A 14,302-nucleotide genomic window follows, 5' to 3' on the forward strand; every position below is an offset into this window, starting at 1 on the left:
GTGCTGGATAATGTAGTTACTGAATTGTCTCCTGAATTTGAACATGACTGATTAAGCCTTATAGGGAAATAATGTAGCAATACACTTTACTTTTCTGGACATTTATAGTATTTCTTACACCAATATACTTAAATGTTAACATTTCATTCTACCTTCCTGAATTAATGAGTGCTTGTTCTAAATCATAAACTGCTATTCACAGGAAAACTTAAGTCCTCTATTGTTTCTTTGCTTCCTCTGCATCATCCTGGAAAACAGATTTAATTTTCAAAATTAAAGTTTGGTGTGTTTGTTGTTTTTTTTAAAGACAGTATTAAAAATTTGTAAAGAGTGGACATTACAGTAAAAATGGTAAGAATAGAAAAACAACTAGAAATAGGCCATTCTAACCTCAAAAGTCTTTTAAAAGTTTTAGTGTATGAAACTGACCATTTTTAGTCTGCAATATTTCTACATTGTTAGAAGGAATAACTATATATACTGACATACAACTACGGAAGCACTCAACTTTTTTGATTGTTTGCATTTTGTTTTGTTTTTTACAGAAACAAGCAGAGGAAATGTATTGCTTACAAGTGAGGTATGTTATTTGCAACTGTGACTGTGAGAGCAATAAAGCAACAAAAAAGTTGAAATCACAACGAGAAGTACAGGTTAATAGGTTTCAGGTTTCACAATGTCAAATCAGTCTTTCTCCCCTAAAGACATCTGCAATTGAATTCATCAGTGTCTCCATTAGGTTTCCAGAACTCCGTCCCATAAAGTCCAACTCCCACTCTTACAGTACACAGGTTCTTAAATTTTTCAACACTTCTTCAGTATTTGAACTTTCCATGTTAGTGGCTTCACCAAACTACTAAATTGTATCCAATGACTGCAAGTGTGTGATTCTTACTGTACACCTAAGTAACCATTTTTATTCAGTATTGTTTTTAGCAACCATATATTTAAAGAAGAAAAATTAGTTCAATTTGACTAATTTCACATTTTATAATATGGCATCCTTAGTACAGCAATGCAAATATAATTCATGAGATGCCACCCTCACAGACAGAAAACTCTGATGTCTAGTCACTAACAAAGAATTCACAATTCTTTGTTCACTTTTACAGAATCTTTGCAAATCTCTCAATTTTTAAGCAGAACATTTTCTGTAGTCTAGTCTAAAACATTCTCAAAAGAGGAATAGGTAAAGAAATATATACATGTGTTAGGATCACAGTCTCTGGGGCTTTTCTTCTCCATCTAAAGGGCACTTTGTTGTATTATATATTTCAGCACAAAGTATACTTCAAAATTGCCTTTTCTTCTACATGAAAAACACCAGCACTGAGGAAACTCATACACTGTTCAAGAGAGAGAAACAAGTCCTGGAGATTCAGTAAAAAATTATGGCTTCAGAAGCACTACTTTTATCTTTTACTGTTTCAGTAGTCTTCAAAAATTATAAAGAATTCATAAATGTCAGACTTCTGCCTTAAACCGTCCTGGAGGCTGTGAAGTTGAAGCTGAACAGCCATAGACCTTATTCTTGGCTCTGGGACTTAAACTCATAGTAGTGAGAAGACAGCTTTATTTGTGTAGATTTACTTTTCATCATCTTGGACAAAATCCAGTGCTATTTCTAAAGCCAGCTGGAGACCAGCAAGAGGGTAGGCACCTTAGAACAACACCTGAATCCCACACAGTCATTGTGGTCAATCAAGTCAGTACATTTACAAAAAAGGGGGGAGGTGAAGGCTGGTTTGTGGTTTGGAGAAAACTTCTCTTGAAGAGCGTGAGTGTAACAAGACCCACACCGCTGGTTCAGCTCTTACTCATTTATATCAAACATAAACCTGATCCTGCCTATACGGTTCCAAATATCTTTTTTTCTTCCAGCTTTAAAAACATCACCCTACTGTACCAGTAAATTGAAGAAGGTAAAGTACAGTGTCATCTTTATTGTGTGCATTTCATATTGCCTTGCAGGTCTACGAATCATGGTAGAGTCACCTTCACAAATAAAAAGAGGCGTTAAATTTATGGCACTGGATTGCTGTAGAAATAAAGTTGTGTACTTTTAATAAAAGCTTGAGCATTCTTAAACTATTTTGAAACTTGGCAAGCCTAGCATATATCCAAAAGCTTTGGAAGATTCAATCTGAGTTAGGTGCTTATGCAGTTACTAACTATTCTTACCAACATGGCACCTAGGTACTTGTTAAACAATACATCATACCAGCTGTAATTAAATAAAGTTCAAATAAAACAATTGTCTATTGTTTTATTAATTCTACAAAATAAGTCATGAAAATAAAAACCACCCTAGTATTTTAATCACAAGGTAAATTAACACACCTCAGCTTTTAAGAAAGATTAACGGTAAATCAGTGAGGCAAACAGCAAGTTAAAAGTTTATCAGACAACTATTTACATCACAGCATTTACAAGAACTATATATTGGTCTTGTCTTCAAAGAGCTGCTTTAGGCAGCTGTCTCTACCCAATCCTTTCTCTAATAAGAATCATGTACTATAGCATGTGGGATTCATCAGGAACACTTATTTGTTTCTTTCATGAGGACCAGCCTCTTCACATTGCCTAAGACAAGACAATTGTACTCACAGGGAATTTTATCCTTTCCTGTACTAAGAAGAGATAATAATTTAAGGAAATTATAGTAATTTAAGAGTTGACAAGAACACTGACATAGCAAAAGGTCTGTATCCACATATAGAACAGCATTATACTGAAGATGGCCTTTAAACAACAGCTTAACTGAAGCTACTGTCCTGAAGCCAAAGTCCTTTGGGCTGTCCCGTGAAAAACCTCTCCCCTCTGCTACTATCCCCCTTCTCCAAATGATAAATTTGCCTGAGTTTTTTACAAAAAATCTGGATAAATTGTCATTATGTTTATATATACCCTTATATGCTTACCTCCTAAGCTGCCAAAAAAGGAATTATGTACGTTATATTTAAATCAGGGATTGCTACATACAAACCAAAAATTATTATTATAGTCTTAGGTTTCTCTAAAATCAGATACCTACCTACAAGTTGCAAGAAAAATGCATTTAGAATACTGAGTCTTCCTTCATTTTACTGTTCAGTTATATAGAAAATGGCATGATCCTGGTGTTTTATAACCAAGTAAGTGACTTTTGACAATACTAAGATTGTCAAGGATAATTTTTTTAAAGCTTAAATGCAAAACATAATTCATCCTTTTGAAGGTTTGTGTGAAAAGGTGTGCACTGTTTGGAGGAACACATGCTGATTTCTTAGAAGGTACTACTTTTAACACATTAAAGAAACTTTAAGAAAATTGAAGAGAGGGCATAAGTGGATTAAAAGAAAATACAGGCCTAGGAAGAGTTCATATCCTGATAAATTAACCTTGAGTTGAGAGGAGAAACCACTACTCCTGGCCACTTCCAGTCAAGATTCTTTCACTAACATTCAGCAAAGTAGATAGGTCATGTATGACAGGCTGATAGGAGACACTAATGGCCTGGGAAAGAACCAGTGATACACCTAAAGACGACCAGAAGTCCTTTATGTGAATATATACCTTTGGTTGTTTTGGTTGAGCAGGCAAGTTTGGGGTTTTTTAAGGGGAGAGGTTGCCCAGAGACACTGTGGATGACCCATCCCTGGAAGTGTTCAAGCCCAGGCTCAATGTTGCTCTGAACAACGTGGTCTAGTAGAAGGTGTCCCTGCCCATGGCAGAGGGGTTGGAACAAGGAGATTTTCAAGGTCCCTTCCAACCCATTCAATGATTCTATGATTTCCTTCTGAGAACAACCCAAATAAATCAATGCATAACAATATTTCAAACAGGTTCTGCTTTTCTGATGCCACTCATTCCCAGAAAGAATCGTAAACTATCAGGATTAACAACAGAAATTATTATATGTATGAAATACCTACCATAATAGTAACAATGAAACAAAGCAGGATGTGTCAGCTAAGAGACAGAGAAGGGCGGCATATTATAGAGTAACTTTGTGTGGCATAGAGAAATTCAATGATGAATAGTTGTTTTCCATCGTTCATAATAGAGTCATTAAAAAACCAACAAAAAATATTGACGCAGTTTAAAATAAAGAAAGATACTTTTCCTTACTGTACACAGTTAATCTGCATAGTGACTTTAATTTCATAAGCACTTGTCTGTGAAACAATTGAGACACTGAAATTTATTCTCTATCAGATCTCATACAGTGCAGGCGGTCATGTTTGATGTGACCATTTTATCACTGTCGCTGTGAAGCATTAAGATGCTCTGTCTACCAGAGCAGTAGAAATGTTACAAGAACCAAGGAAGATTTTAATTTGAGGAGATAAGTCAAACAACAAAAATTACTTTCTTGAACTGCATATTCAGCTAATCTTGTTTCATTACACAGCCACTTATTCACTTTGTAAAACTATTAACTCAAAACAAATTTGAGATTAATTTTTCCACTACTTTGTTATGCTTGAGAAATATTATCATTTACCAAATTAGAATCATGCATTTGGTTACATTAGCTTTCATTTGAAATATATTTTAAAAATTAATTGCTTCCTACTTTGAGAAACAAAACCAAAGGAAATATCCCAAAACTTCACTGGACTTTTTGCTGGTTTTTCTTATTTTATTCAGCAGTTAACAACAAGTTTTCATACCGGAACTTCCAAAGTGTTTTGTTCTCCCATCCAGTCAAAAGCTTCAGTGGAAGATAGTCCTCTCTAACATCTTTTTCCCTGGCTTAAACTCAGACCTACATCCATGCAAACGGACAATCCATTCAAGTGTACATCTTGACTGGAAGTGGCCAGGAGTAGTGGTTTCTCCTCTCAACTCAAGGTTAATTTATCAGGATATGAACTCTTCCTAGGCCTGTATTTTCTTTTAATCCACTTATGCCCTCTCTTCAATTTTCTTAAAGTTTCTTTAATGTGTTAAAAGTAGTACCTTCTAAGAAATCAGCCTGAGTAGCTGCTTGTAACTGAGGAGGACGTGAGTATTGACATCAACTACCATAGCTAGCACAGTCAAAGTTTATCAGGATAGGCAGGAATGCTAACCATCACAGCTTCAGAATTATTATTGTCTCCACTCCAGATTGAAGCTTGTTTTATGATCTCCAGTGCTCTATGACGGGAACAACATATAACTAAACATTCAAAGGGATACTCATAAAGACTGTCTTTATCTTGTGGAGGGATCTTTGGGACACAGTCTGCAGGAAGAGTTCAACTTCTTCCTAAATGGTTCTAAGGGTCTGAGTGCCAACTGCTCTTGCTTAGACTTTAAAAAGCAACTTTTCCACTGAGACTATAAATCTGGGAAGATCTGCCTTCTTTAATCAAAATTAGCATTTTTAACCTCTGCCCCTATTTTTTCCACGACAAAAAGGCACAAATGGAACAAATTTCTCCCGCAAAGCACTAGGATTTGCTTGTGTGAAGAAATAACTTACCTCTGCCTCTTTCCAGACAACTCTTTCCTATATAGCATATCCCTGAATGTTTCCTAACTCCAGTTCCCAACATTCACTAGGAAAACAAGTAAGAAAAAGGTAAGCTATGCCTCAGTTCTTCCGTACATATTCTTTTGATATGATAGAATTTAGTCTATCGAACAAAAACTGTCCCTAGCTCCAGTACCTTTCCAAAACAATCTCCCTCAGGGACGCTTCCGGAAGATTTGGAAGAAACTAATACGTTTCAACACAGAGATTGTCAATTATGGAGACAAAGTATCTACAGCAAAAGCTCTAGTACTAATCAAAAAAAAAAAAAAAGAAAAAAACCCAAACCACCAAATAAAAACAACAAAATAACAAAAAAGATATCAGCAAAGACCAGGCACAGATATTATCCGTGGACACAGCAATATGTGAACCACTACTGCCTTGAGAAAACCTGCATTGCTATAACATTTGCATTAAACTACTAAAATTAATTTTAAAATAAAAATCAAGGGTTGTAAGATTAAACATATTACATAGGAATATTCTTGTAAGAATCAAAAAGTACAAATATGCTAGAGTTATAGTGGTAGAAAGAGAGAGCTCTTTAGTCTTTGATCTCAGATTTCTTATGCATAAATACTGAATTTCAAAATACTGAAAATACTTTCTCATTCTCTCAAAACCCCATAATGGATCTAGAGAATATGGCTGAGAAAGATACATACTTAAGTATTAAATACTTAAGTATTTAATAAATCCTAGCAAACATCAAATACTTCTAGGTTGATATTTAATAATTCACTAGAGGAGGGAGCTTCATGTTCACATCAAATTTCTTTTTTTATTTGCAAAAGAAATGTTACATTATACTACTGCAGCAAGATAACTTTTGAATTCTGAGTATTTCCTTTCTTTTGTTTTTTATTATGTGTAAACAATCTGAAGCCTGTAAATAAGAATAGCAGTCCTTTAAACACATTTACCACTTACGGTGAGAAAGTGCAAATAGTGACACCAGAGGAAAAATGATGCTGAACTGACTTCTCATATTTTCTATCTACATGTTTACAGGGGCAGAGGGAAGGAGATGAGAGACTACCAAGTATGAAAGTGTTTTCTTCTTTATATATAATTATGCTTTGCCATTTTACAGGGGATAAAAAAAGAGACTGTTAGTGTAGAAACATTAACTCTATTACACTTCTGTGGATCATTTTATCAACAGAGTTAAGACAGCAAGAGCAGGTATTTTTCTAATAAACCTAGAAACATGACAAAGAGTACTCTTTCCCAACAAAAAAGCAGGGGATGTAACAAATACTTGAAGATAAACTGCGCTGTGTGCTTTGGGCTAGAAAAGTAATAACACTGACTACATCTTCATTCATACATCTTCATTCAGTTGAGGAGTGACATGGTACAAGAAAAATCTGTGTCAAGATGTTACATTGTACTGTTTCTTTGTCCAAACATCTCATGATGTCCTTGTGTTAAGAACACATTTGCCATCTCTGTTCCCTTCTATCCCAGAATTAATTGCTGATACAACTTAGTGGATATCTTTTTACAAGTCACTGAGACCAAACCCACTAAAATATTTAATAAAATAATAAATAGGAAAAATATTAAGTAAACAAAATATAAACTTAATAAAAATCTGCAAGGATTTTCACAGACTACGACATAACTTATGATTCCCAAGAAGACATGCAACATAAGGATTCTTTACTTGGAGCTCATTAATAGATTAATCTGCCTATGTAGACATATTGTATGTGAACTAGTGAGTGGCATTGATTTTAGCTGAAACACTCCACCTGTTTTGTACTGCTTGATTTCTTCATTGTAATTTTCAAAAATACCTTCTCTTGCTTTCATTCAAGAAAAAAGGAAATGTGGTTTCACAGAAGTGTTTATTTGAAATCAAATCATGTTCTATGGTTCTTAAAGATTTTTCCTCCTCTATTTTTATTTCATGAAGAGGAATGTGTCTACTTACATTCTCATAAGAAGAAAGTTTCCACTGAGCATTAAAAAAAAAATTTAGTCCCACCATAGGAAACAATATGCACAGCAAATAGAAATTTAGTTTTCTTTCTAGGAGAAAAGAAAATAACCAAAATATAATTTGTTTAGCTGGGTTTTCTAACCCACTTTTTTATTTGCATACTAAAGCAGAAATCATTATGATAATAATAGAGCTATATGACTCAGTTCTACAAAAAATGACAGAGATCAAGTAGAAATAACAGGGAAACTGTCAGAAGCATAAAGAAGTCTGCATTTCAGTTTGCCACTGAAAGGTCTCCCAATCAACTGCATGGGAGGAAGGAGAAACAGCAGTATTAGGAAAGGTATTTCTGGCTACTTCAAGTGTCCTTCAATACTTATAGCAAGTCCAGAAAAGAGCAAAGTTTATCAATAACAACTTCAAATGATCTCTGCATCACAAAAAATGCCCTTCTTTAAATTTTCTTTAAATTAAAGCTAGTTTGCAATTCACTAGCTGTTCTTGTGATTAAACTTTTCCAAAAAAGTGTTATTATTTTAATTTTTTTGGCACCAAATAGCATAACTTTGAGTCCATGATGCAACTCTTATGAATTAATTACATTGGAGTTTCTATGATGTACAATTACTACTGTTTGAGAATAAATAATAAAAACTCAGGACAAAATGATTGTACTCATCAGTATCCCAATATGGAAATGGTGTGAAATAATTTGAATCTGTATGGAATAAGCTTACAAATCTTTAGATAGCAAGCTTGACAAATTGCTTAATCATAAAAATGTCAGGTTCCTAAAATTAAATTTGATACAGAAAAATTATAGAAGTGTCTTGCATAAAACAGAGATTTCACTTCTCCTTAACATTCCTGCTGACATGATAACAGAGACCCAGAGACCAAAATAATTCTACTGAAAAGGAATATTCTTATTATTTTTGTCATCACTACCCCTCATTACAATGAATAAAAAAGCATTCCCTCTTCAAAGTTGTAAGTGGTATTAAAGTTGAATGATAAATATACAACATATGAAACTTGGAAACCCAAACAACTTTGAAAATGGCACTACTATCAGCTCCTGCCTTACAAATCACGTTTCTGTAGGGTGGAAAGCCTCAACAAGTTCCCATTATCTCTTCTACTGGAGCTAACAACAATTTTGATTCATTTTTCTGAATGTAACAGTACTAACCTGCTTTCAAACTGCAGAGCCCTTTCTCTCAATGGACACCTGATCTTTTTGGAGCCAGACCCTGAAATAACCTCAGTTTTAGAGTGATTGTAGCTAGGCTTCTTCCTCTCTGTGATCTCTCCACAAAAGTTCTTAAACAGTCAAAAAAAAAAAAAAAAAAAAAAAAAGAACCTGGAAATTAAACTCTCAAAGAAAACTGGCTCAGGGAAAAAATAGGTAAGACAGGGTAGAATTACAAGTTCTTGGACTCAACTCTTTTCCTCACTATGTGCTCAAAGGTGAGTTCTTGCTTCCAGGCATCTCAGCAATTTTTTGAGTTGCAGTGAACTACAATCTACTTTGGCCCCTGGGAAGATACAAGTCACTGCTGAAAGCTGGCTCTCTGCTCCTCACTGCACTATTTATTTAAGCATGAGCTGTGGACTCCCAGTTCAGTGTGGTGACTCTTGCCTCTCTTACCTTTCCATCTGTCATTTTCTCCTCTGTGCACAGGGCTAAACGAAAGAGCAGTCCCCACCTTCCCATGGGCTTCACAGATCTGGATGCCTAAAAAGCCCCAAAACACAAGTTTAGAAAAGCCAGTAAAAGAGATGTAAATCTCATCACAAATCTTTACAAAAACATCCATTCCAGTAAGCTTCTTTATGCATACAGGTGTCAAGAACAATGTTGAGCTGCAATGCATATTCCTGTCCAAAGATACTCCTAGAGCCCTTCTCTTAGGTCAGACCTACAAACTGCCACAAAAGCCAGCTATACACATGTCCACCACACCTGGGCAAGGCTTCCTGCATCACTAGGTAACACAGCCTGGCTAGGGACACGGGGAAGTTCACTCAGGGTTCAACACAGGTTGTAGGGTAGAAAGCAGGGAACCACTTTATTGAAATGGCTCCCCTTTTATAGGGGAGCTGGGAGAACTTTCCAGAGCATGGTAAACAATGGGAAGAGTTTTGGGAAAGAGGAACAACGATTGGGTGCAGAACATGAGGAGAGAGATTACAATAGAATATGCATAAGAAGGGAGTGGAACTCTTGTGGGAACAAACCATTGTGAAATCAGGGGCAGGAATAAACCACTATTAAAATATTAAAACATGAATCTGTGAATTCTCTCCATTAAACAATCTCAGTTAAGCAAGTCCATTGTTTCTAGATCCAATCCTCTTCTTCCGCAACCTCTTTCAATGCCGCAGTCCAGCGCTGGTAGGCTTTTCTCTTTAATTCTTCAGAGTTCTCATCCACAACTAGGTGCCTTCTCCCCAGGCCACCAGCCTGTCTAAACACCCTCCAGTCCATCCAGGCAGCATAGCCACCCACGGATGCCTTCTCATGCTGGCTGTGGGCACCGAGGAGCAGGGAGGAAGGTGCCTTTCCTGCTGCCATGCACCTCACCAGTACACAGGGCACCGTGGATCCCACAGAAGGAAACAGGGCGGCCTCAGGGGGTACCCAATACTGTTGACTGCATCTCGGCTGACAGGAAATGTCTCGGGCTTCTGTTGAGCAGTTGCACCAAAAAAAGAGGAGCAGCTTTCTAGCTGCAGGCCGCTTAGAAAAGCTACAGGAAAAAAAAAAAGGTTGATTTTTTAGAAATTGATTTGAAGATTTGTTGTTGATTGGCCTGGATGGAGAATCTTTTCGTGGAATAGCTTAGAAAGAAGATCAGTGCAAGTATAAAACTTCATGTCAGAGTTACAGTAGCAAAATATTACCTCCCAATTTCTTTCCTAATATCACCTTTCATATGAGGCTTTATTGTTTGGATTTTTTTTTTCTGTCTCTCTTGTTTTAAAATGTTCAACAACTACTGGTATCTCCTTAGTCAGCCCTCACTTTCAAAGTACCTAATTTACTTTTAGAGATACTGAACTCTTTTTCAGGTATGACCTAAATAGATCTCCAGGGCTTACATTTATAACCTCAGTAACTTTATTAAAATCAGTGGCATTACTTCAATTTTTCAATTTTTCTTCTATTTCCATCTTAAGGGAAGTATGGTATTCATCTGTTAGTGACATCTGTCTTTGGGAGTCAATGGATTTAATTTTTTAAATGTCATAATGTATGATGCAACTATTTGATGTATATGATGGTTCCTTGATCATCATAATTTCAGCATTTTCTGTTCTACAGTCTGCTCCATACCAGTGCAAATGTTTAATTTGTGAAAAAAGCTATTTCTCTAAGACTCTTCTTTCATCACTGCCCTCTAGTTTTTCTTTTTTTTTCTTTGTTGTCTTCATTCAATTCTCTTCTTTTCATAAGGAAGCATCTACAAATAAATTTAACAAGTTACCTTCTCTTATTTGACAACAGACACTTAAGAGACAGTAGCTTTAATTTGTCTTCTAATTCACATTACACTTATCCGAGAAGATTTTGTGTCTTCTCAACCTGCTCTAAAATGACTATACTTAAAATATCTGTGAATTCACTCTTTATAAAAGGATTAATATTGGAGTGTTGGACCACAGGTCTTGTGTCACTGAAGGCACAGGGTGATTTATGACTGGTTTTAAAAAACATATCCCAAGATAGTAAGAAGAGTTAATTCTTCACGTATTACAGAGTAATTTAAAGGAGTCACAGCTATGTAAAGAAGAGACAGGGAAAAGTCTCTAGATAATGGTCAGTTATAACAAGTATATATTCACTCTATTATCTCCAATATTTAATTATGATAATTTTAAAATAACTTTATAAAAATCGCTAAAAAATAGGAACAATATTTTTAACCTGATCCTTCCTGAAAAGACAATGTTCTGCTACATTTACTAGATTGGACAAGAGGCAATGGCTTTAAACAGAAAGAAAGCAGTCTTAGATTAGATATAAGGAAGAAATTCTTTACTGTGAGGGAGGTGAGGCACTGGAACAGGTTGCCCAGAGAGGTTGTGGATGATGCATCCCTGGAACTGTTCAAACCCAGATTGGATGGGTTTTTGCAGAAGTGCAGAGAACACCACAAAACTTTCCTGCTCCACAGTTTGGATGCAGCACTTCTATCAACTACCAGTTTAGGAGCCAGGACTGATCAAATAAAGTATATCCAGAACCTTTCTAAAATACAGCTATAGTTGTGAACTTTTACAAGTGGTGATTAATAGGAGATTATTAAACAGCTCTGATTTGAATCAGGAAAAACTCTTACATGGGGTACTTTCAGGCATCTGTTTATCACCTGTGTATCACAGATCAATTTCTCAGTTGTGGCTGAAGATTTGACTAATGCTTTGTAAATGTGAGAAAATGGATGAGGGCAGGAAGGAGTCCATTTGGAGAGGTTTGGGGTTATTTTTGCACGCTCATGCATTGTTTATTCCTTCTGTAGTATCAGAATTACATAGGAATTACATGAAAATCATCTCTGTTTCCTCTGTTGCAGTTTTTGTGTGCTTCTGCAAATAGCTCTACCTACAAATGGTTATGTTCTAGCAGGAATTATCTAATAAATGAAACTAACATTCAGAGGAACTACAGAAGTTACCACAAAAAAATTTGAAAACATCTCTAGAAATCTTCTAGCACAACATCAGAGATACTCGGGCAGGACTACACATATGGAAATGAAACTTTTTTGGTTTCTAACACAGTCAAATAGCTGTTCTCCAGTTCCAAAACCAATCCAATGTGTCTCCTTAGAGTGTACTGGAGTCATCTGGGAATTACTCAGACAGTGAAACAGAGAGTACTGAGGAACAAAGTGTTCCCATATTTGTTTTGCACTTCAGAAATGCCTATAATTGACAACAGCAGTACCCAGGGAGTAGGACAGCTAGTGAAATATAGCTCTCTGCAGGCATTAGAAAAGTTTAATTTTTCTTATGCTGACAAACTATAAATTTTGGGCAGATTCAATTAAAAATATGGAATAATGTGCCCTTAACAGTTCATAGCAAGACTGTAATTTGGTGAAAGAGCTATGTATAAACTGAAACATTTGTGTTAAACTTAGTTAATATTACTCTGATTCCAAGAGTGAATAACAACTTCAACATACATTTTCGTTACACACCATTTTTGTTTTGTCAGATGGATCCAGTGGAAATGTTAAACACCCTGCTGAAATTAATATGATTTTATGTAAATGTTATTTTATTGAAGCTAATTCAGGAAATACATACTTCCCTGCCAGAAACATTATTCATCTCATAGGGAATATTTTCCTCCTGACATGAGAGGTTGATATTCTGCTGCTGCTTCTCATTGAGGCTTCATTAATGCAAGGGAGTGGATTTATTTCTCATTATGTCCTTGGGAAAACTTAACTGAAAGACAGCCAGACTTCTTATTTGACCTGGCTAGGCTTTCTTTTTCATTATTTTTGATGAATTTATTTACAGTCATTGATTAAGAGTTGCATTTTTCAATCTGGACAATCTAATAGGTTTTTGCTAATAGAAATGTCCACATCCATTTCCTGTCACACTAACGAAGGCGATCCCTTGGTGAGTTTGACACATTACTCATTTTAAAAGAAATTACAGCTATTCACACTAGCTAGGTCAGACTCTAGAAAACAGCTCTCCCTTGACTATAATACTTATAAATGATCCAAGAGGTTCAACAAGTAGAATTTTTAACTGATGTAATTTCAATTGTATATTCAATTTTATCTTGGAATCATGTAAATGCTTAAAATTTGTAAGAAAATGTGTTGGTATTAGACCTGAATCAAATACATGTAATGAAAATCTGGAAATGAGGATTTTTTTGTTCTCAGAGACAATTGGTTGAATTGGTATTCCTATACCTAATGGTCAGATAACAACAGAAGAGATTTAAACTGAAATGAGAATTAATCTGGAGGGAACTTTTGGTAGTGACAATTTTCAGAAGTGTCTGAAAATATCTGCAATTCTGCCACAGTTATGAAAAACTATGTTATTTTTTCCTTTCAGAGGGAATGATGGGATTCTTACAGTTAGTGAACACAGGGTAAGAAATGTGCAATTTTCAATGCATGAATTGTAGTACTTTCTGTAAAGCCATCCTGATTTTATGCTGTGTGTCCAAATCCAGGTATGGTGGGTTGATCCTGGCTAAACACCAGGTGCCCACAAAAGCTGCTCTGTCTCTCCCCTCCTCAGCTGGATGGGACAGAAAATAGAATGGAAGGGTCATGGGTCGAGATAAGGGTAGGAATAGGTCACTCACCAATTACCATCATGGGCAAAACAGACTCAACATGCAGAAATTAGTCTGATTTATTGCCAATCGAATTACAGTAGGACATCCTAAGCTTAAAACACTTTCCCCCCACCTCTCCCTTCCTCCTAGGCTTGACTTCACTCCTGATTTTCTCTACCTCCTCCCTGCTGGGGACATAGGGGATTGGGGAATGGAGGCTGAGGTCAGTTAATTACATGTTATTTCTGCTGCTCCTTCCTCCTCCAGGGGAGGACTCCTCACACTCTTCCCTTTCTCCAGCATGGGGTCCCTCCCACAGGACGCAGTTCTCCATGAACTTTTCCAACATGAGTCCTTCCTATGGGTTGCAGTTCTACATGAACTGCTTCAGTGTGGGTCCTTTACATGTGGTGCAGTCGTTCAGGAACAAACTGCTCCAGTGTGGATCCCCTGTGGGGTCTCAAGTGCTCCCAGCAAGCCTGCTCCCATGTGGGTTCTCTTCATGGGTCCACAGGTGCTG

At 36.2% G+C, this 14,302-nt stretch overlaps 1 long non-coding RNA gene across 2 annotated transcripts in view; it reads right to left on the minus strand.

The window, feature by feature from the left end:
* Positions 1-236: 236 nt before the first annotated feature.
* The window catches only part of LOC116779964, a 34,210-nt gene continuing 20,144 nt past the window's right edge, over positions 237-14,302 (minus strand). The window contains exons 2-3 of one of the 2 annotated variants that reach the window (XR_004354269.1): positions 9,109-9,195; positions 237-247 (exon numbers count right to left, since the gene is read on the minus strand). This is a non-coding gene — a long non-coding RNA (uncharacterized LOC116779964). Of the gene's footprint in view, positions 248-8,744; positions 8,781-9,108; positions 9,196-14,302 lie in introns of those variants that run through there. The other variant, XR_004354270.1, reaches the window with a different exon arrangement.

This window comes from Chiroxiphia lanceolata, chromosome 1 (genome assembly GCF_009829145.1).
Source record: "Chiroxiphia lanceolata isolate bChiLan1 chromosome 1, bChiLan1.pri, whole genome shotgun sequence".
Taxonomy (NCBI): domain Eukaryota; kingdom Metazoa; phylum Chordata; class Aves; order Passeriformes; family Pipridae; genus Chiroxiphia; species Chiroxiphia lanceolata.